The sequence below is a fragment of the Schistocerca cancellata genome, unplaced genomic scaffold (genome assembly GCF_023864275.1).
Source record: "Schistocerca cancellata isolate TAMUIC-IGC-003103 unplaced genomic scaffold, iqSchCanc2.1 HiC_scaffold_403, whole genome shotgun sequence".
NCBI lineage: Eukaryota > Metazoa > Arthropoda > Insecta > Orthoptera > Acrididae > Schistocerca > Schistocerca cancellata.
In genome coordinates, this window is record NW_026046420.1 from 63,649 (window position 1) to 82,665 (window position 19,017).

General features: G+C 48.7%; 34 non-coding genes across 34 annotated transcripts; all 34 read right to left on the reverse strand.

Moving 5' to 3' along the window:
• Window positions 1-195: 195 nt before the first annotated feature.
• Window positions 196-277, reverse strand: Trnas-uga (transfer RNA serine (anticodon UGA)). The gene has a single exon. It is a non-coding gene; the product is annotated as a tRNA-Ser (tRNA).
• A 572-nt stretch (window positions 278-849) lies between these two features.
• Trnas-cga (transfer RNA serine (anticodon CGA)) lies at window positions 850-931 on the reverse strand. Its single transcript has one exon. It is a non-coding gene; the product is annotated as a tRNA-Ser (tRNA).
• Window positions 932-1,069: 138 nt separating this feature from the next.
• Trnak-uuu (transfer RNA lysine (anticodon UUU)) lies at window positions 1,070-1,142 on the reverse strand. Its single transcript has one exon. It is a non-coding gene; the product is annotated as a tRNA-Lys (tRNA).
• Window positions 1,143-1,681: 539 nt separating this feature from the next.
• Trnaf-gaa (transfer RNA phenylalanine (anticodon GAA)) lies at window positions 1,682-1,754 on the reverse strand. Its single transcript has one exon. It is a non-coding gene; the product is annotated as a tRNA-Phe (tRNA).
• A 611-nt stretch (window positions 1,755-2,365) lies between these two features.
• Trnas-uga (transfer RNA serine (anticodon UGA)) lies at window positions 2,366-2,447 on the reverse strand. The gene has a single exon. It is a non-coding gene; the product is annotated as a tRNA-Ser (tRNA).
• A 572-nt stretch (window positions 2,448-3,019) lies between these two features.
• Trnas-cga (transfer RNA serine (anticodon CGA)) lies at window positions 3,020-3,101 on the reverse strand. The gene has a single exon. It is a non-coding gene; the product is annotated as a tRNA-Ser (tRNA).
• A 138-nt stretch (window positions 3,102-3,239) lies between these two features.
• On the reverse strand, window positions 3,240-3,312 carry Trnak-uuu (transfer RNA lysine (anticodon UUU)). Its single transcript has one exon. It is a non-coding gene; the product is annotated as a tRNA-Lys (tRNA).
• Window positions 3,313-3,851: 539 nt separating this feature from the next.
• On the reverse strand, window positions 3,852-3,924 carry Trnaf-gaa (transfer RNA phenylalanine (anticodon GAA)). Its single transcript has one exon. It is a non-coding gene; the product is annotated as a tRNA-Phe (tRNA).
• Window positions 3,925-4,535: 611 nt separating this feature from the next.
• Window positions 4,536-4,617, reverse strand: Trnas-uga (transfer RNA serine (anticodon UGA)). The gene has a single exon. It is a non-coding gene; the product is annotated as a tRNA-Ser (tRNA).
• A 572-nt stretch (window positions 4,618-5,189) lies between these two features.
• On the reverse strand, window positions 5,190-5,271 carry Trnas-cga (transfer RNA serine (anticodon CGA)). The gene has a single exon. It is a non-coding gene; the product is annotated as a tRNA-Ser (tRNA).
• Window positions 5,272-5,409: 138 nt separating this feature from the next.
• On the reverse strand, window positions 5,410-5,482 carry Trnak-uuu (transfer RNA lysine (anticodon UUU)). The gene has a single exon. It is a non-coding gene; the product is annotated as a tRNA-Lys (tRNA).
• A 539-nt stretch (window positions 5,483-6,021) lies between these two features.
• Trnaf-gaa (transfer RNA phenylalanine (anticodon GAA)) lies at window positions 6,022-6,094 on the reverse strand. The gene has a single exon. It is a non-coding gene; the product is annotated as a tRNA-Phe (tRNA).
• Window positions 6,095-6,707: 613 nt separating this feature from the next.
• Trnas-uga (transfer RNA serine (anticodon UGA)) lies at window positions 6,708-6,789 on the reverse strand. The gene has a single exon. It is a non-coding gene; the product is annotated as a tRNA-Ser (tRNA).
• A 572-nt stretch (window positions 6,790-7,361) lies between these two features.
• Trnas-cga (transfer RNA serine (anticodon CGA)) lies at window positions 7,362-7,443 on the reverse strand. Its single transcript has one exon. It is a non-coding gene; the product is annotated as a tRNA-Ser (tRNA).
• A 138-nt stretch (window positions 7,444-7,581) lies between these two features.
• Trnak-uuu (transfer RNA lysine (anticodon UUU)) lies at window positions 7,582-7,654 on the reverse strand. Its single transcript has one exon. It is a non-coding gene; the product is annotated as a tRNA-Lys (tRNA).
• Window positions 7,655-8,193: 539 nt separating this feature from the next.
• Window positions 8,194-8,266, reverse strand: Trnaf-gaa (transfer RNA phenylalanine (anticodon GAA)). The gene has a single exon. It is a non-coding gene; the product is annotated as a tRNA-Phe (tRNA).
• Window positions 8,267-8,877: 611 nt separating this feature from the next.
• Trnas-uga (transfer RNA serine (anticodon UGA)) lies at window positions 8,878-8,959 on the reverse strand. Its single transcript has one exon. It is a non-coding gene; the product is annotated as a tRNA-Ser (tRNA).
• Window positions 8,960-9,531: 572 nt separating this feature from the next.
• Trnas-cga (transfer RNA serine (anticodon CGA)) lies at window positions 9,532-9,613 on the reverse strand. Its single transcript has one exon. It is a non-coding gene; the product is annotated as a tRNA-Ser (tRNA).
• Window positions 9,614-9,751: 138 nt separating this feature from the next.
• On the reverse strand, window positions 9,752-9,824 carry Trnak-uuu (transfer RNA lysine (anticodon UUU)). Its single transcript has one exon. It is a non-coding gene; the product is annotated as a tRNA-Lys (tRNA).
• A 539-nt stretch (window positions 9,825-10,363) lies between these two features.
• On the reverse strand, window positions 10,364-10,436 carry Trnaf-gaa (transfer RNA phenylalanine (anticodon GAA)). The gene has a single exon. It is a non-coding gene; the product is annotated as a tRNA-Phe (tRNA).
• Window positions 10,437-11,047: 611 nt separating this feature from the next.
• Window positions 11,048-11,129, reverse strand: Trnas-uga (transfer RNA serine (anticodon UGA)). Its single transcript has one exon. It is a non-coding gene; the product is annotated as a tRNA-Ser (tRNA).
• A 572-nt stretch (window positions 11,130-11,701) lies between these two features.
• Window positions 11,702-11,783, reverse strand: Trnas-cga (transfer RNA serine (anticodon CGA)). The gene has a single exon. It is a non-coding gene; the product is annotated as a tRNA-Ser (tRNA).
• Window positions 11,784-11,921: 138 nt separating this feature from the next.
• Window positions 11,922-11,994, reverse strand: Trnak-uuu (transfer RNA lysine (anticodon UUU)). Its single transcript has one exon. It is a non-coding gene; the product is annotated as a tRNA-Lys (tRNA).
• Window positions 11,995-13,137: 1,143 nt separating this feature from the next.
• Trnaf-gaa (transfer RNA phenylalanine (anticodon GAA)) lies at window positions 13,138-13,210 on the reverse strand. The gene has a single exon. It is a non-coding gene; the product is annotated as a tRNA-Phe (tRNA).
• A 611-nt stretch (window positions 13,211-13,821) lies between these two features.
• On the reverse strand, window positions 13,822-13,903 carry Trnas-uga (transfer RNA serine (anticodon UGA)). Its single transcript has one exon. It is a non-coding gene; the product is annotated as a tRNA-Ser (tRNA).
• A 572-nt stretch (window positions 13,904-14,475) lies between these two features.
• Window positions 14,476-14,557, reverse strand: Trnas-cga (transfer RNA serine (anticodon CGA)). The gene has a single exon. It is a non-coding gene; the product is annotated as a tRNA-Ser (tRNA).
• A 138-nt stretch (window positions 14,558-14,695) lies between these two features.
• Trnak-uuu (transfer RNA lysine (anticodon UUU)) lies at window positions 14,696-14,768 on the reverse strand. The gene has a single exon. It is a non-coding gene; the product is annotated as a tRNA-Lys (tRNA).
• Window positions 14,769-15,307: 539 nt separating this feature from the next.
• Trnaf-gaa (transfer RNA phenylalanine (anticodon GAA)) lies at window positions 15,308-15,380 on the reverse strand. Its single transcript has one exon. It is a non-coding gene; the product is annotated as a tRNA-Phe (tRNA).
• A 611-nt stretch (window positions 15,381-15,991) lies between these two features.
• On the reverse strand, window positions 15,992-16,073 carry Trnas-uga (transfer RNA serine (anticodon UGA)). The gene has a single exon. It is a non-coding gene; the product is annotated as a tRNA-Ser (tRNA).
• Window positions 16,074-16,645: 572 nt separating this feature from the next.
• On the reverse strand, window positions 16,646-16,727 carry Trnas-cga (transfer RNA serine (anticodon CGA)). Its single transcript has one exon. It is a non-coding gene; the product is annotated as a tRNA-Ser (tRNA).
• A 138-nt stretch (window positions 16,728-16,865) lies between these two features.
• On the reverse strand, window positions 16,866-16,938 carry Trnak-uuu (transfer RNA lysine (anticodon UUU)). Its single transcript has one exon. It is a non-coding gene; the product is annotated as a tRNA-Lys (tRNA).
• Window positions 16,939-17,478: 540 nt separating this feature from the next.
• Window positions 17,479-17,551, reverse strand: Trnaf-gaa (transfer RNA phenylalanine (anticodon GAA)). The gene has a single exon. It is a non-coding gene; the product is annotated as a tRNA-Phe (tRNA).
• Window positions 17,552-18,166: 615 nt separating this feature from the next.
• On the reverse strand, window positions 18,167-18,248 carry Trnas-uga (transfer RNA serine (anticodon UGA)). Its single transcript has one exon. It is a non-coding gene; the product is annotated as a tRNA-Ser (tRNA).
• A 573-nt stretch (window positions 18,249-18,821) lies between these two features.
• On the reverse strand, window positions 18,822-18,903 carry Trnas-cga (transfer RNA serine (anticodon CGA)). Its single transcript has one exon. It is a non-coding gene; the product is annotated as a tRNA-Ser (tRNA).
• Between the last annotated feature and the right edge of the window lie 114 nt (window positions 18,904-19,017).

The following is a 19,017-nucleotide window of genomic DNA, read 5'->3' on the forward strand; positions in this document are numbered from 1 at the left end:
GTGAGGCGACACTTGTACTAACACCTGGTGGACGGCTGTGAGACTAGGAGATGAGCTGCGGCTTCTGGGGGCGACTGTAACGCTGCGCCCTCGATCAAATAACACTGCACATTGCTGGTGACCCACGTGTTTAGTAGTGACGCAACTGCTAGGTGCATCCTAGCAACGTCCGCCTTTTGAGAGCGAGAAAATTTTCGCAGTCGGCAGGACTCGAACCTACGCTCCCAGAGGGAATCTGATTTCAAGTCAGACGCCTTAACCACTCGGCCACGACTGCCGGTGGCGGAAGCGACTCCCGACAAGTGAAGCCGCCATCTTTAGAAGCAATCTGATGGCAGAAAACGGCGTGGCCTCACTCTTTGCTGTAGGGTTTCCATTAGCCGTTACGAAAGTGTACTAATTTCCCACTGACTTATGGCTCCAATGGCGACTTCACCGACTTCCCACTGACGCACCGCTGACGCTAGTTTTCTGTCGTCTTAAAACGATGGACATACCTCCAAGCAGCTGCGAGATCTTAAGAAAAGAAAAAAAAAACGCTGCACCACTGCTTTTGCCGCACTCGAATGATTGAAATTGCGATTCATAAAAAGAAAATGAAATGTCCGCTCTGTCCAACACTTTCGAGCACATCTGTGTACTCACCATCTCAGCGACGGCTTTCTGCAGTCCCAGCGTCAGTGCGAGGTGAACCGAAAGGCACAGTAAGTAGCTGTCGTCGCGAAAACTCAGTATTCTTAAAACGGAAATTTTCGTCTTGTTGAGAATGGCATCACTGGTTGCACCCGCATTCGCCCACGCATGTCACATGTGTGCGAAAACGTTTGCTCCTCTTTACGCAAAATCGCACGCAGCCGGTAGGATTCGAACCTACGCTCCCAGAGGGAATCTGATTTCGAGTCAGACGCCTTAACCACTCGGCCACGACTGCCGTTAGCGCGGTGTTCTCTCGACACATGCAACTGCTACCGTTTAAAACACTGTGGTGTCAGAAAACGGCGTAGCTGCATTATTTTCCGTAGCGTTTCCACCGCTACCAGACGAATCGCTACCAAAGTATTAAAATTTCCGCCCGGACAGGGACTTGAACCCTGGACCCTTAGGTTAAAAGCCTAATGCTCTACCGACTGAGCTATCCGGGCTCACACAAGGCTGCAAAACCTCCCACGATGCACAACTATACATTGACTCATGTCCTTTACTGTTGTTCAATCGCTGCATGGGGCCGTTACTAATAAAACGTCGCCCAAATGCTGTCTACAAACTTATCGCGCTAAGCCCGTAACACACTATCGAAGACTGCTGACACACGATGCAACAACAAATTGTACCAGTTGTTACGTCTCATACGTTGGAGCAGAGAATTTACGTGTTTTGTCGACACTCACTGGGCAATTGGAAAATTCACAAGCATTTCGAATGCAATGTTTCCCACGCTTTCGCTCATTTCACGGTTCCGTTGAAGATGTTCTTCACCACCTGACACAGAAAAGGGAATGCAGTCGGTAGGATATTTTTAATTCTTTTGCTTCTAAGGGAGTTAGTTGTCTAGTAAGTTCCTCTTATGGCATGCAATAGACAACCAGAACAGCTACAGGAGAGGGTCAGTTTTGTTGTCAGCGGTAGTTGCATGATCACAAACGCAGAGTAATTCCATTGGCGTCGCATGAAAACGAATACCTGCCGAAACCCGGGATCGAACCAGGGACCTTTAGATCTTCAGTCTAACGCTCTCCCAACTGAGCTATTTCGGCTGACGTCGAAGGTTGCCATTTGCATGTGTTCGTTAATTTGTGCCTCGTTGCCAATTTCACAGTCACCTTCGTCTGATAAGACATAGGGACGCTGAAGGGCGAGCAGCCGATGCAGTGAAGTTCCACACACATTTCTTCAGCTTCCGTCATCGTAACAAGCAAACATGTCGACTCGATTCGTGTGATATTGAATTCGCTGACTTGACGTGACGCCACGCTGACGCTAGAAAACACGTGCTATATCGATGCCAGGGGCAACTCGTGTGCAGAGAACGAGACACAAGAAGGAGTGAGCCTCTCCACCATATGAGAGGCAGTATCTAGCAGATACACACGGTAAAACATTCGACTTGCGTTAGCTCATAAATTGCTACACGTCATCGTCTGCAAGCTAAAATGGACACATCTGCACTGCCCAGTGAGGCGACACTTGTACTAACACCTGGTGGACGGCTGTGAGACTAGGAGATGAGCTGCGGCTTCTGGGGGCGACTGTAACGCTGCGCCCTCGATCAAATAACACTGCACATTGCTGGTGACCCACGTGTTTAGTAGTGACGCAACTGCTAGGATGCAGCTCAACGTCCGCCTTTTGAGAGCGAGAAAATTTTCGCAGTCGGCAGGACTCGAACCTACGCTCCCAGAGGGAATCTGATTTCAAGTCAGACGCCTTAACCACTCGGCCACGACTGCCGGTGGCGGAAGCGACTCCCGACAAGTGAAGCCGCCATCTTTAGAAGCAATCTGATGGCAGAAAACGGCGTGGCCTCACTCTTTGCTGTAGGGTTTCCATTAGCCGTTACGAAAGTGTACTAATTTCCCACTGACTTATGGCTCCAATGGCGACTTCACCGACTTCCCACTGACGCACCGCTGACGCTAGTTTTCTGTCGTCTTAAAACGATGGACATACCTCCAAGCAGCTGCGAGATCTTAAGAAAAGAAAAAAAAAACGCTGCACCACTGCTTTTGCCGCACTCGAATGATTGAAATTGCGATTCATAAAAAGAAAATGAAATGTCCGCTCTGTCCAACACTTTCGAGCACATCTGTGTACTCACCATCTCAGCGACGGCTTTCTGCAGTCCCAGCGTCAGTGCGAGGTGAACCGAAAGGCACAGTAAGTAGCTGTCGTCGCGAAAAATCAGTATTCTTAAAACGGAAATTTTCGTCTTGTTGAGAATGGCATCACTGGTTGCACCCGCATTCGCCCACGCATGTCACATGTGTGCGAAAACGTTTGCTCCTCTTTACGCAAAATCGCACGCAGCCGGTAGGATTCGAACCTACGCTCCCAGAGGGAATCTGATTTCGAGTCAGACGCCTTAACCACTCGGCCACGACTGCCGTTAGCGCGGTGTTCTCTCGACACATGCAACTGCTACCGTTTAAAACACTGTGGTGTCAGAAAACGGCGTAGCTGCATTATTTTCCGTAGCGTTTCCACCGCTACCAGACGAATCGCTACCAAAGTATTAAAATTTCCGCCCGGACAGGGACTTGAACCCTGGACCCTTAGGTTAAAAGCCTAATGCTCTACCGACTGAGCTATCCGGGCTCACACAAGGCTGCAAAACCTCCCACGATGCACAACTATACATTGACTCATGTCCTTTACTGTTGTTCAATCGCTGCATGGGGCCGTTACTAATAAAACGTCGCCCAAATGCTGTCTACAAACTTATCGCGCTAAGCCCGTAACACACTATCGAAGACTGCTGACACACGATGCAACAACAAATTGTACCAGTTGTTACGTCTCATACGTTGGAGCAGAGAATTTACGTGTTTTGTCGACACTCACTGGGCAATTGGAAAATTCACAAGCATTTCGAATGCAATGTTTCCCACGCTTTCGCTCATTTCACGGTTCCGTTGAAGATGTTCTTCACCACCTGACACAGAAAAGGGAATGCAGTCGGTAGGATATTTTTAATTCTTTTGCTTCTAAGGGAGTTAGTTGTCTAGTAAGTTCCTCTTATGGCATGCAATAGACAACCAGAACAGCTACAGGAGAGGGTCAGTTTTGTTGTCAGCGGTAGTTGCATGATCACAAACGCAGAGTAATTCCATTGGCGTCGCATGAAAACGAATACCTGCCGAAACCCGGGATCGAACCAGGGACCTTTAGATCTTCAGTCTAACGCTCTCCCAACTGAGCTATTTCGGCTGACGTCGAAGGTTGCCATTTGCATGTGTTCGTTAATTTGTGCCTCGTTGCCAATTTCACAGTCACCTTCGTCTGATAAGACATAGGGACGCTGAAGGGCGAGCAGCCGATGCAGTGAAGTTCCACACACATTTCTTCAGCTTCCGTCATCGTAACAAGCAAACATGTCGACTCGATTCGTGTGATATTGAATTCGCTGACTTGACGTGACGCCACGCTGACGCTAGAAAACACGTGCTATATCGATGCCAGGGGCAACTCGTGTGCAGAGAACGAGACACAAGAAGGAGTGAGCCTCTCCACCATATGAGAGGCAGTATCTAGCAGATACACACGGTAAAACATTCGACTTGCGTTAGCTCATAAATTGCTACACGTCATCGTCTGCAAGCTAAAATGGACACATCTGCACTGCCCAGTGAGGCGACACTTGTACTAACACCTGGTGGACGGCTGTGAGACTAGGAGATGAGCTGCGGCTTCTGGGGGCGACTGTAACGCTGCGCCCTCGATCAAATAACACTGCACATTGCTGGTGACCCACGTGTTTAGTAGTGACGCAACTGCTAGGATGCAGCTCAACGTCCGCCTTTTGAGAGCGAGAAAATTTTCGCAGTCGGCAGGACTCGAACCTACGCTCCCAGAGGGAATCTGATTTCAAGTCAGACGCCTTAACCACTCGGCCACGACTGCCGGTGGCGGAAGCGACTCCCGACAAGTGAAGCCGCCATCTTTAGAAGCAATCTGATGGCAGAAAACGGCGTGGCCTCACTCTTTGCTGTAGGGTTTCCATTAGCCGTTACGAAAGTGTACTAATTTCCCACTGACTTATGGCTCCAATGGCGACTTCACCGACTTCCCACTGACGCACCGCTGACGCTAGTTTTCTGTCGTCTTAAAACGATGGACATACCTCCAAGCAGCTGCGAGATCTTAAGAAAAGAAAAAAAAAACGCTGCACCACTGCTTTTGCCGCACTCGAATGATTGAAATTGCGATTCATAAAAAGAAAATGAAATGTCCGCTCTGTCCAACACTTTCGAGCACATCTGTGTACTCACCATCTCAGCGACGGCTTTCTGCAGTCCCAGCGTCAGTGCGAGGTGAACCGAAAGGCACAGTAAGTAGCTGTCGTCGCGAAAACTCAGTATTCTTAAAACGGAAATTTTCGTCTTGTTGAGAATGGCATCACTGGTTGCACCCGCATTCGCCCACGCATGTCACATGTGTGCGAAAACGTTTGCTCCTCTTTACGCAAAATCGCACGCAGCCGGTAGGATTCGAACCTACGCTCCCAGAGGGAATCTGATTTCGAGTCAGACGCCTTAACCACTCGGCCACGACTGCCGTTAGCGCGGTGTTCTCTCGACACATGCAACTGCTACCGTTTAAAACACTGTGGTGTCAGAAAACGGCGTAGCTGCATTATTTTCCGTAGCGTTTCCACCGCTACCAGACGAATCGCTACCAAAGTATTAAAATTTCCGCCCGGACAGGGACTTGAACCCTGGACCCTTAGGTTAAAAGCCTAATGCTCTACCGACTGAGCTATCCGGGCTCACACAAGGCTGCAAAACCTCCCACGATGCACAACTATACATTGACTCATGTCCTTTACTGTTGTTCAATCGCTGCATGGGGCCGTTACTAATAAAACGTCGCCCAAATGCTGTCTACAAACTTATCGCGCTAAGCCCGTAACACACTATCGAAGACTGCTGACACACGATGCAACAACAAATTGTACCAGTTGTTACGTCTCATACGTTGGAGCAGAGAATTTACGTGTTTTGTCGACACTCACTGGGCAATTGGAAAATTCACAAGCATTTCGAATGCAATGTTTCCCACGCTTTCGCTCATTTCACGGTTCCGTTGAAGATGTTCTTCACCACCTGACACAGAAAAGGGAATGCAGTCGGTAGGATATTTTTAATTCTTTTGCTTCTAAGGGAGTTAGTTGTCTAGTAAGTTCCTCTTATGGCATGCAATAGACAACCAGAACAGCTACAGGAGAGGGTCAGTTTTGTTGTCAGCGGTAGTTGCATGATCACAAACGCAGAGTAATTCCATTGGCGTCGCATGAAAACGAATACCTGCCGAAACCCGGGATCGAACCAGGGACCTTTAGATCTTCAGTCTAACGCTCTCCCAACTGAGCTATTTCGGCTGACGTCGAAGGTTGCCATTTGCATGTGTTCGTTAATTTGTGCCTCGTTGCCAATTTCACAGTCACCTTCGTCTGATAAGACATAGGGACGCTGAAGGGCGAGCAGCCGATGCAGTGAAGTTCCACACACATTTCTTCAGCTTCCGTCATCGTAACAAGCAAACATGTCGACTCGATTCGTGTGATATTGAATTCGCTGACTTGACGTGACGCCACGCTGACGCTAGAAAACACGTGCTATATCGATGCCAGGGGCAACTCGTGTGCAGAGAACGAGACACAAGAAGGAGTGAGCCTCTCCACCATATGAGAGGCAGTATCTAGCAGATACACACGGTAAAACATTCGACTTGCGTTAGCTCATAAATTGCTACACGTCATCGTCTGCAAGCTAAAATGGACACATCTGCACTGCCCAGTGAGGCGACACTTGTACTAACACCTGGTGGACGGCTGTGAGACTAGGAGATGAGCTGCGGCTTCTGGGGGCGACTGTAACGCTGCGCCCTCGATCAAATAACACTGCACATTGCTGGTGACCCACGTGTTTAGTAGTGACGCAACTGCTAGGTGCATCCTAGCAACGTCCGCCTTTTGAGAGCGAGAAAATTTTCGCAGTCGGCAGGACTCGAACCTACGCTCCCAGAGGGAATCTGATTTCAAGTCAGACGCCTTAACCACTCGGCCACGACTGCCGGTGGCGGAAGCGACTCCCGACAAGTGAAGCCGCCATCTTTAGAAGCAATCTGATGGCAGAAAACGGCGTGGCCTCACTCTTTGCTGTAGGGTTTCCATTAGCCGTTACGAAAGTGTACTAATTTCCCACTGACTTATGGCTCCAATGGCGACTTCACCGACTTCCCACTGACGCACCGCTGACGCTAGTTTTCTGTCGTCTTAAAACGATGGACATACCTCCAAGCAGCTGCGAGATCTTAAGAAAAGAAAAAAAAAACGCTGCACCACTGCTTTTGCCGCACTCGAATGATTGAAATTGCGATTCATAAAAAGAAAATGAAATGTCCGCTCTGTCCAACACTTTCGAGCACATCTGTGTACTCACCATCTCAGCGACGGCTTTCTGCAGTCCCAGCGTCAGTGCGAGGTGAACCGAAAGGCACAGTAAGTAGCTGTCGTCGCGAAAACTCAGTATTCTTAAAACGGAAATTTTCGTCTTGTTGAGAATGGCATCACTGGTTGCACCCGCATTCGCCCACGCATGTCACATGTGTGCGAAAACGTTTGCTCCTCTTTACGCAAAATCGCACGCAGCCGGTAGGATTCGAACCTACGCTCCCAGAGGGAATCTGATTTCGAGTCAGACGCCTTAACCACTCGGCCACGACTGCCGTTAGCGCGGTGTTCTCTCGACACATGCAACTGCTACCGTTTAAAACACTGTGGTGTCAGAAAACGGCGTAGCTGCATTATTTTCCGTAGCGTTTCCACCGCTACCAGACGAATCGCTACCAAAGTATTAAAATTTCCGCCCGGACAGGGACTTGAACCCTGGACCCTTAGGTTAAAAGCCTAATGCTCTACCGACTGAGCTATCCGGGCTCACACAAGGCTGCAAAACCTCCCACGATGCACAACTATACATTGACTCATGTCCTTTACTGTTGTTCAATCGCTGCATGGGGCCGTTACTAATAAAACGTCGCCCAAATGCTGTCTACAAACTTATCGCGCTAAGCCCGTAACACACTATCGAAGACTGCTGACACACGATGCAACAACAAATTGTACCAGTTGTTACGTCTCATACGTTGGAGCAGAGAATTTACGTGTTTTGTCGACACTCACTGGGCAATTGGAAAATTCACAAGCATTTCGAATGCAATGTTTCCCACGCTTTCGCTCATTTCACGGTTCCGTTGAAGATGTTCTTCACCACCTGACACAGAAAAGGGAATGCAGTCGGTAGGATATTTTTAATTCTTTTGCTTCTAAGGGAGTTAGTTGTCTAGTAAGTTCCTCTTATGGCATGCAATAGACAACCAGAACAGCTACAGGAGAGGGTCAGTTTTGTTGTCAGCGGTAGTTGCATGATCACAAACGCAGAGTAATTCCATTGGCGTCGCATGAAAACGAATACCTGCCGAAACCCGGGATCGAACCAGGGACCTTTAGATCTTCAGTCTAACGCTCTCCCAACTGAGCTATTTCGGCTGACGTCGAAGGTTGCCATTTGCATGTGTTCGTTAATTTGTGCCTCGTTGCCAATTTCACAGTCACCTTCGTCTGATAAGACATAGGGACGCTGAAGGGCGAGCAGCCGATGCAGTGAAGTTCCACACACATTTCTTCAGCTTCCGTCATCGTAACAAGCAAACATGTCGACTCGATTCGTGTGATATTGAATTCGCTGACTTGACGTGACGCCACGCTGACGCTAGAAAACACGTGCTATATCGATGCCAGGGGCAACTCGTGTGCAGAGAACGAGACACAAGAAGGAGTGAGCCTCTCCACCATATGAGAGGCAGTATCTAGCAGATACACACGGTAAAACATTCGACTTGCGTTAGCTCATAAATTGCTACACGTCATCGTCTGCAAGCTAAAATGGACACATCTGCACTGCCCAGTGAGGCGACACTTGTACTAACACCTGGTGGACGGCTGTGAGACTAGGAGATGAGCTGCGGCTTCTGGGGGCGACTGTAACGCTGCGCCCTCGATCAAATAACACTGCACATTGCTGGTGACCCACGTGTTTAGTAGTGACGCAACTGCTAGGATGCAGCTCAACGTCCGCCTTTTGAGAGCGAGAAAATTTTCGCAGTCGGCAGGACTCGAACCTACGCTCCCAGAGGGAATCTGATTTCAAGTCAGACGCCTTAACCACTCGGCCACGACTGCCGGTGGCGGAAGCGACTCCCGACAAGTGAAGCCGCCATCTTTAGAAGCAATCTGATGGCAGAAAACGGCGTGGCCTCACTCTTTGCTGTAGGGTTTCCATTAGCCGTTACGAAAGTGTACTAATTTCCCACTGACTTATGGCTCCAATGGCGACTTCACCGACTTCCCACTGACGCACCGCTGACGCTAGTTTTCTGTCGTCTTAAAACGATGGACATACCTCCAAGCAGCTGCGAGATCTTAAGAAAAGAAAAAAAAAACGCTGCACCACTGCTTTTGCCGCACTCGAATGATTGAAATTGCGATTCATAAAAAGAAAATGAAATGTCCGCTCTGTCCAACACTTTCGAGCACATCTGTGTACTCACCATCTCAGCGACGGCTTTCTGCAGTCCCAGCGTCAGTGCGAGGTGAACCGAAAGGCACAGTAAGTAGCTGTCGTCGCGAAAACTCAGTATTCTTAAAACGGAAATTTTCGTCTTGTTGAGAATGGCATCACTGGTTGCACCCGCATTCGCCCACGCATGTCACATGTGTGCGAAAACGTTTGCTCCTCTTTACGCAAAATCGCACGCAGCCGGTAGGATTCGAACCTACGCTCCCAGAGGGAATCTGATTTCGAGTCAGACGCCTTAACCACTCGGCCACGACTGCCGTTAGCGCGGTGTTCTCTCGACACATGCAACTGCTACCGTTTAAAACACTGTGGTGTCAGAAAACGGCGTAGCTGCATTATTTTCCGTAGCGTTTCCACCGCTACCAGACGAATCGCTACCAAAGTATTAAAATTTCCGCCCGGACAGGGACTTGAACCCTGGACCCTTAGGTTAAAAGCCTAATGCTCTACCGACTGAGCTATCCGGGCTCACACAAGGCTGCAAAACCTCCCACGATGCACAACTATACATTGACTCATGTCCTTTACTGTTGTTCAATCGCTGCATGGGGCCGTTACTAATAAAACGTCGCCCAAATGCTGTCTACAAACTTATCGCGCTAAGCCCGTAACACACTATCGAAGACTGCTGACACACGATGCAACAACAAATTGTACCAGTTGTTACGTCTCATACGTTGGAGCAGAGAATTTACGTGTTTTGTCGACACTCACTGGGCAATTGGAAAATTCACAAGCATTTCGAATGCAATGTTTCCCACGCTTTCGCTCATTTCACGGTTCCGTTGAAGATGTTCTTCACCACCTGACACAGAAAAGGGAATGCAGTCGGTAGGATATTTTTAATTCTTTTGCTTCTAAGGGAGTTAGTTGTCTAGTAAGTTCCTCTTATGGCATGCAATAGACAACCAGAACAGCTACAGGAGAGGGTCAGTTTTGTTGTCAGCGGTAGTTGCATGATCACAAACGCAGAGTAATTCCATTGGCGTCGCATGAAAACGAATACCTGCCGAAACCCGGGATCGAACCAGGGACCTTTAGATCTTCAGTCTAACGCTCTCCCAACTGAGCTATTTCGGCTGACGTCGAAGGTTGCCATTTGCATGTGTTCGTTAATTTGTGCCTCGTTGCCAATTTCACAGTCACCTTCGTCTGATAAGACATAGGGACGCTGAAGGGCGAGCAGCCGATGCAGTGAAGTTCCACACACATTTCTTCAGCTTCCGTCATCGTAACAAGCAAACATGTCGACTCGATTCGTGTGATATTGAATTCGCTGACTTGACGTGACGCCACGCTGACGCTAGAAAACACGTGCTATATCGATGCCAGGGGCAACTCGTGTGCAGAGAACGAGACACAAGAAGGAGTGAGCCTCTCCACCATATGAGAGGCAGTATCTAGCAGATACACACGGTAAAACATTCGACTTGCGTTAGCTCATAAATTGCTACACGTCATCGTCTGCAAGCTAAAATGGACACATCTGCACTGCCCAGTGAGGCGACACTTGTACTAACACCTGGTGGACGGCTGTGAGACTAGGAGATGAGCTGCGGCTTCTGGGGGCGACTGTAACGCTGCGCCCTCGATCAAATAACACTGCACATTGCTGGTGACCCACGTGTTTAGTAGTGACGCAACTGCTAGGATGCAGCTCAACGTCCGCCTTTTGAGAGCGAGAAAATTTTCGCAGTCGGCAGGACTCGAACCTACGCTCCCAGAGGGAATCTGATTTCAAGTCAGACGCCTTAACCACTCGGCCACGACTGCCGGTGGCGGAAGCGACTCCCGACAAGTGAAGCCGCCATCTTTAGAAGCAATCTGATGGCAGAAAACGGCGTGGCCTCACTCTTTGCTGTAGGGTTTCCATTAGCCGTTACGAAAGTGTACTAATTTCCCACTGACTTATGGCTCCAATGGCGACTTCACCGACTTCCCACTGACGCACCGCTGACGCTAGTTTTCTGTCGTCTTAAAACGATGGACATACCTCCAAGCAGCTGCGAGATCTTAAGAAAAGAAAAAAAAAACGCTGCACCACTGCTTTTGCCGCACTCGAATGATTGAAATTGCGATTCATAAAAAGAAAATGAAATGTCCGCTCTGTCCAACACTTTCGAGCACATCTGTGTACTCACCATCTCAGCGACGGCTTTCTGCAGTCCCAGCGTCAGTGCGAGGTGAACCGAAAGGCACAGTAAGTAGCTGTCGTCGCGAAAACTCAGTATTCTTAAAACGGAAATTTTCGTCTTGTTGAGAATGGCATCACTGGTTGCACCCGCATTCGCCCACGCATGTCACATGTGTGCGAAAACGTTTGCTCCTCTTTACGCAAAATCGCACGCAGCCGGTAGGATTCGAACCTACGCTCCCAGAGGGAATCTGATTTCGAGTCAGACGCCTTAACCACTCGGCCACGACTGCCGTTAGCGCGGTGTTCTCTCGACACATGCAACTGCTACCGTTTAAAACACTGTGGTGTCAGAAAACGGCGTAGCTGCATTATTTTCCGTAGCGTTTCCACCGCTACCAGACGAATCGCTACCAAAGTATTAAAATTTCCGCCCGGACAGGGACTTGAACCCTGGACCCTTAGGTTAAAAGCCTAATGCTCTACCGACTGAGCTATCCGGGCTCACACAAGGCTGCAAAACCTCCCACGATGCACAACTATACATTGACTCATGTCCTTTACTGTTGTTCAATCGCTGCATGGGGCCGTTACTAATAAAACGTCGCCCAAATGCTGTCTACAAACTTATCGCGCTAAGCCCGTAACACACTATCGAAGACTGCTGACACACGATGCAACAACAAATTGTACCAGTTGTTACGTCTCATACGTTGGAGCAGAGAATTTACGTGTTTTGTCGACACTCACTGGGCAATTGGAAAATTCACAAGCATTTCGAATGCAATGTTTCCCACGCTTTCGCTCATTTCACGGTTCCGTTGAAGATGTTCTTCACCACCTGACACAGAAAAGGGAATGCAGTCGGTAGGATATTTTTAATTCTTTTGCTTCTAAGGGAGTTAGTTGTCTAGTAAGTTCCTCTTATGGCATTGTAAGTAGGCTGTTTATGTTTTCTCTATGTAAGTAGGCTGTTTATGTTTTCTTTATGTAAGTTTGATGTTTATGTTTTCTTATTGGCAACGTTACGTAGCGCTCTCTGTGGCTGTGCTGTGTGCAGTATGTGGCTAGTTTGCATTGTTGTCTGCCATTGTTGTCATGAACTGCTATAGCTGGATGCGAACAGCGCGTAGCGCTGGGCAGTTGGAGGTGAGCCGCCAGCAGTGGTGGACGTGGGGAGAGAGATGGCGGAGTTTTGATAATCTGTAAGACTGAATGTCAATTATGAATATTAAGGTAAATACATTGTTTGTTCTCTATTAATATCTTTCATTTGCTAACTATCCCTATCAGTAGTTAGTACCTTCAGTGGTTTGAATCTTTTATTTAGCTGGCAGTAGTGGCGCTCGCTGTTTTGCAGTAGCTTGAGTAGCGAAGATTTTTGTGAGGTAAGTGATTTGTGAAAGGTATAGTTTAATGTTTGTCAGGGCCATTCTTTTGCAGGGATTTTTGATAGTCAGATCGCGTTGCGCTAAAATTATTGTGTGTCAGGTTAAGCACAGGCTTGTACAATTGTTCTAAGGGGACGTTTCAGCATGCAATAGACAACCAGAACAGCTACAGGAGAGGGTCAGTTTTGTTGTCAGCGGTAGTTGCATGATCACAAACGCAGAGTAATTCCATTGGCGTCGCATGAAAACGAATACCTGCCGAAACCCGGGATCGAACCAGGGACCTTTAGATCTTCAGTCTAACGCTCTCCCAACTGAGCTATTTCGGCTGACGTCGAAGGTTGCCATTTGCATGTGTTCGTTAATTTGTGCCTCGTTGCCAATTTCACAGTCACCTTCGTCTGATAAGACATAGGGACGCTGAAGGGCGAGCAGCCGATGCAGTGAAGTTCCACACACATTTCTTCAGCTTCCGTCATCGTAACAAGCAAACATGTCGACTCGATTCGTGTGATATTGAATTCGCTGACTTGACGTGACGCCACGCTGACGCTAGAAAACACGTGCTATATCGATGCCAGGGGCAACTCGTGTGCAGAGAACGAGACACAAGAAGGAGTGAGCCTCTCCACCATATGAGAGGCAGTATCTAGCAGATACACACGGTAAAACATTCGACTTGCGTTAGCTCATAAATTGCTACACGTCATCGTCTGCAAGCTAAAATGGACACATCTGCACTGCCCAGTGAGGCGACACTTGTACTAACACCTGGTGGACGGCTGTGAGACTAGGAGATGAGCTGCGGCTTCTGGGGGCGACTGTAACGCTGCGCCCTCGATCAAATAACACTGCACATTGCTGGTGACCCACGTGTTTAGTAGTGACGCAACTGCTAGGATGCAGCTCAACGTCCGCCTTTTGAGAGCGAGAAAATTTTCGCAGTCGGCAGGACTCGAACCTACGCTCCCAGAGGGAATCTGATTTCAAGTCAGACGCCTTAACCACTCGGCCACGACTGCCGGTGGCGGAAGCGACTCCCGACAAGTGAAGCCGCCATCTTTAGAAGCAATCTGATGGCAGAAAACGGCGTGGCCTCACTCTTTGCTGTAGGGTTTCCATTAGCCGTTACGAAAGTGTACTAATTTCCCACTGACTTATGGCTCCAATGGCGACTTCACCGACTTCCCACTGACGCACCGCTGACGCTAGTTTTCTGTCGTCTTAAAACGATGGACATACCTCCAAGCAGCTGCGAGATCTTAAGAAAAGAAAAAAAAAACGCTGCACCACTGCTTTTGCCGCACTCGAATGATTGAAATTGCGATTCATAAAAAGAAAATGAAATGTCCGCTCTGTCCAACACTTTCGAGCACATCTGTGTACTCACCATCTCAGCGACGGCTTTCTGCAGTCCCAGCGTCAGTGCGAGGTGAACCGAAAGGCACAGTAAGTAGCTGTCGTCGCGAAAACTCAGTATTCTTAAAACGGAAATTTTCGTCTTGTTGAGAATGGCATCACTGGTTGCACCCGCATTCGCCCACGCATGTCACATGTGTGCGAAAACGTTTGCTCCTCTTTACGCAAAATCGCACGCAGCCGGTAGGATTCGAACCTACGCTCCCAGAGGGAATCTGATTTCGAGTCAGACGCCTTAACCACTCGGCCACGACTGCCGTTAGCGCGGTGTTCTCTCGACACATGCAACTGCTACCGTTTAAAACACTGTGGTGTCAGAAAACGGCGTAGCTGCATTATTTTCCGTAGCGTTTCCACCGCTACCAGACGAATCGCTACCAAAGTATTAAAATTTCCGCCCGGACAGGGACTTGAACCCTGGACCCTTAGGTTAAAAGCCTAATGCTCTACCGACTGAGCTATCCGGGCTCACACAAGGCTGCAAAACCTCCCACGATGCACAACTATACATTGACTCATGTCCTTTACTGTTGTTCAATCGCTGCATGGGGCCGTTACTAATAAAACGTCGCCCAAATGCTGTCTACAAACTTATCGCGCTAAGCCCGTAACACACTATCGAAGACTGCTGACACACGATGCAACAACAAATTGTACCAGTTGTTACGTCTCATACGTTGGAGCAGAGAATTTACGTGTTTTGTCGACACTCACTGGGCAATTGGAAAATTCACAAGCATTTCGAATGCAATGTTTCCCACGCTTTCGCTCATTTCACGGTTCCGTTGAAGATGTTCTTCACCACCTGACACAGAAAAGGGAATGCAGTCGGTAGGATATTTTTAATTCTTTTGCTTCTAAGGGAGTTAGTTGTCTAGTAAGTTCCTCTTATGGCATGCAATAGACAACCAGAACAGCTACAGGAGAGGGTCAGTTTTGTTGTCAGCGGTAGTTGCATGATCACAAACGCAGAGTAATTCCATTGGCGTCGCATGAAAACGAATACCTGCCGAAACCCGGGATCGAACCAGGGACCTTTAGATCTTCAGTCTAACGCTCTCCCAACTGAGCTATTTCGGCTGACGTCGAAGGTTGCCATTTGCATGTGTTCGTTAATTTGTGCCTCGTTGCCAATTTCACAGTCACCTTCGTCTGATAAGACATAGGGACGCTGAAGGGCGAGCAGCCGATGCAGTGAAGTTCCACACACATTTCTTCAGCTTCCGTCATCGTAACAAGCAAACATGTCGACTCGATTCGTGTGATATTGAATTCGCTGACTTGACGTGACGCCACGCTGACGCTAGAAAACACGTGCTATATCGATGCCAGGGGCAACTCGTGTGCAGAGAACGAGACACAAGAAGGAGTGAGCCTCTCCACCATATGAGAGGCAGTATCTAGCAGATACACACGGTAAAACATTCGACTTGCGTTAGCTCATAAATTGCTACACGTCATCGTCTGCAAGCTAAAATGGACACATCTGCACTGCCCAGTGAGGCGACACTTGTACTAACACCTGGTGGACGGCTGTGAGACTAGGAGATGAGCTGCGGCTTCTGGGGGCGACTGTAACGCTGCGCCCTCGATCAAATAACACTGCACATTGCTGGTGACCCACGTGTTTAGTAGTGACGCAACTGCTAGGATGCAGCTCAACGTCCGCCTTTTGAGAGCGAGAAAATTTTCGCAGTCGGCAGGACTCGAACCTACGCTCCCAGAGGGAATCTGATTTCAAGTCAGACGCCTTAACCACTCGGCCACGACTGCCGGTGGCGGAAGCGACTCCCGACAAGTGAAGCCGCCATCTTTAGAAGCAATCTGATGGCAGAAAACGGCGTGGCCTCACTCTTTGCTGTAGGGTTTCCATTAGCCGTTACGAAAGTGTACTAATTTCCCACTGACTTATGGCTCCAATGGCGACTTCACCGACTTCCCACTGACGCACCGCTGACGCTAGTTTTCTGTCGTCTTAAAACGATGGACATACCTCCAAGCAGCTGCGAGATCTTAAGAAAAGAAAAAAAAAACGCTGCACCACTGCTTTTGCCGCACTCGAATGATTGAAATTGCGATTCATAAAAAGAAAATGAAATGTCCGCTCTGTCCAACACTTTCGAGCACATCTGTGTACTCACCATCTCAGCGACGGCTTTCTGCAGTCCCAGCGTCAGTGCGAGGTGAACCGAAAGGCACAGTAAGTAGCTGTCGTCGCGAAAACTCAGTATTCTTAAAACGGAAATTTTCGTCTTGTTGAGAATGGCATCACTGGTTGCACCCGCATTCGCCCACGCATGTCACATGTGTGCGAAAACGTTTGCTCCTCTTTACGCAAAATCGCACGCAGCCGGTAGGATTCGAACCTACGCTCCCAGAGGGAATCTGATTTCGAGTCAGACGCCTTAACCACTCGGCCACGACTGCCGTTAGCGCGGTGTTCTCTCGACACATGCAACTGCTACCGTTTAAAACACTGTGGTGTCAGAAAACGGCGTAGCTGCATTATTTTCCGTAGCGTTTCCACCGCTACCAGACGAATCGCTACCAAAGTATTAAAATTTCCGCCCGGACAGGGACTTGAACCCTGGACCCTTAGGTTAAAAGCCTAATGCTCTACCGACTGAGCTATCCGGGCTCACACAAGGCTGCAAAACCTCCCACGATGCACAACTATACATTGACTCATGTCCTTTACTGTTGTTCAATCGCTGCATGGGGCCGTTACTAATAAAACGTCGCCCAAATGCTGTCTACAAACTTATCGCGCTAAGCCCGTAACACACTATCGAAGACTGCTGACACACGATGCAACAACAAATTGTACCAGTTGTTACGTCTCATACGTTGGAGCAGAGAATTTACGTGTTTTGTCGACACTCACTGGGCAATTGGAAAATTCACAAGCATTTCGAATGCAATGTTTCCCACGCTTTCGCTCATTTCACGGTTCCGTTGAAGATGTTCTTCACCACCTGACACAGAAAAGGGGAATGCAGTCGGTAGGATATTTTTAATTCTTTTGCTTCTAAGGGAGTTAGTTGTCTAGTAAGTTCCTCTTATGGCATGCAATAGACAACCAGAACAGCTACAGGAGAGGGTCAGTTTTGTTGTCAGCGGTAGTTGCATGATCACAAACGCAGAGTAATTCCATTGGCGTCGCATGAAAACGAATACCTGCCGAAACCCGGGATCGAACCAGGGACCTTTAGATCTTCAGTCTAACGCTCTCCCAACTGAGCTATTTCGGCTGACGTCGAAGGTTGCCATTTGCATGTGTTCGTTAATTTGTGCCTCGTTGCCAATTTCACAGTCACCTTCGTCTGATAAGACATAGGGACGCTGAAGGGCGAGCAGCCGATGCAGTGAAGTTCCACACACATTTCTTCAGCTTCCGTCATCGTAACAAGCAAACATGTCGACTCGATTCGTGTGATATTGAATTCGCTGACTTGACGTGACGCCCACGCTGACGCTAGAAAAACACGTGGCTATATCGATGCCAGGGGCAACTCGTGTGCAGAGAACGAGACACAAGAAGGAGTGAGCCTCTCACCATATGAGAGGCAGTATCTAGCAGATACACACGGTAAAACATTCGACTTGCGTTAGCTCATAAATTGCTACACGTCATCGTCTGCAAGCTAAAATGGGACACATCTGCACTGCCCAGTGAGGCGACACTTGTACTAACACCTGGTGGACGGCTGTGAGACTAGGAGATGAGCTGCGGCTTCTGGGGGCGACTGTAACGCTGCGCCCTCGATCAAATAACACTGCACATTGCTGGTGACCCACGTGTTTAGTAGTGACGCAACTGCTAGGATGCAGCTCAACGTCCGCCTTTTGGAGAGCGAGAAAATTTTCGCAGTCGGCAGGACTCGAACCTACGCTCCCAGAGGGAATCTGATTTCAAGTCAGACGCCTTAACCACTCGGCCACGACTGCCGGTGGCGGAAGCGACTCCCGACAAGTGAAGCCGCCATCTTTAGAAGCAATCTGATGGCAGAAAACGGCGTGGCCTCACTCTTTGCTGTAGGGTTTCCATTAGCCGTTACGAAAGTGTACTAATTTCCCACTGACTTATGGCTCCAATGGCGACTTCACCGACTTCCCACTGACGCACCGCTGACGCTAGTTTTCTGTTCGTCTTAAAACGATGGACATACCTCCAAGCAGCTGCGAGATCTTAAGAAAAGAAAAAAAAAACGCTGCACCACTGCTTTTGCCGCACTCGAATGATTGAAATTGCGATTCATAAAAAGAAAATGAAATGTCCGCTCTGTCCAACACTTTCGAGCACATCTGTGTACTCACCATCTCAGCGACGGCTTTCTGCAGTCCCAGCGTCAGTGCGAGGTGAACCGAAAGGCACAGTAAGTAGCTGTCGTCGCGAAAACTCAGTATTCTTAAAACGGAAATTTTCGTCTTGTTGAGAATGGCATCACTGGTTGCACCCGCATTCGCCCACGCATGTCACATGTGTGCGAAAACGTTTGCTCCTCTTTACGCAAAATCGCACGCAGCCGGTAGGATTCGAACCTACGCTCCCAGAGGGAATCTGATTTCGAGTCAGACGCCTTAACCACTCGGCCACGACTGCCGTTAGCGCGGTGTTCTCTCGACACATGCAACTGCTACCGTTTAAAACACTGTGGTGTCAGAAAACGGCGTAGCTGCATTATTTTCCGTAGCGTTTCCACGCTACCAGACGAAT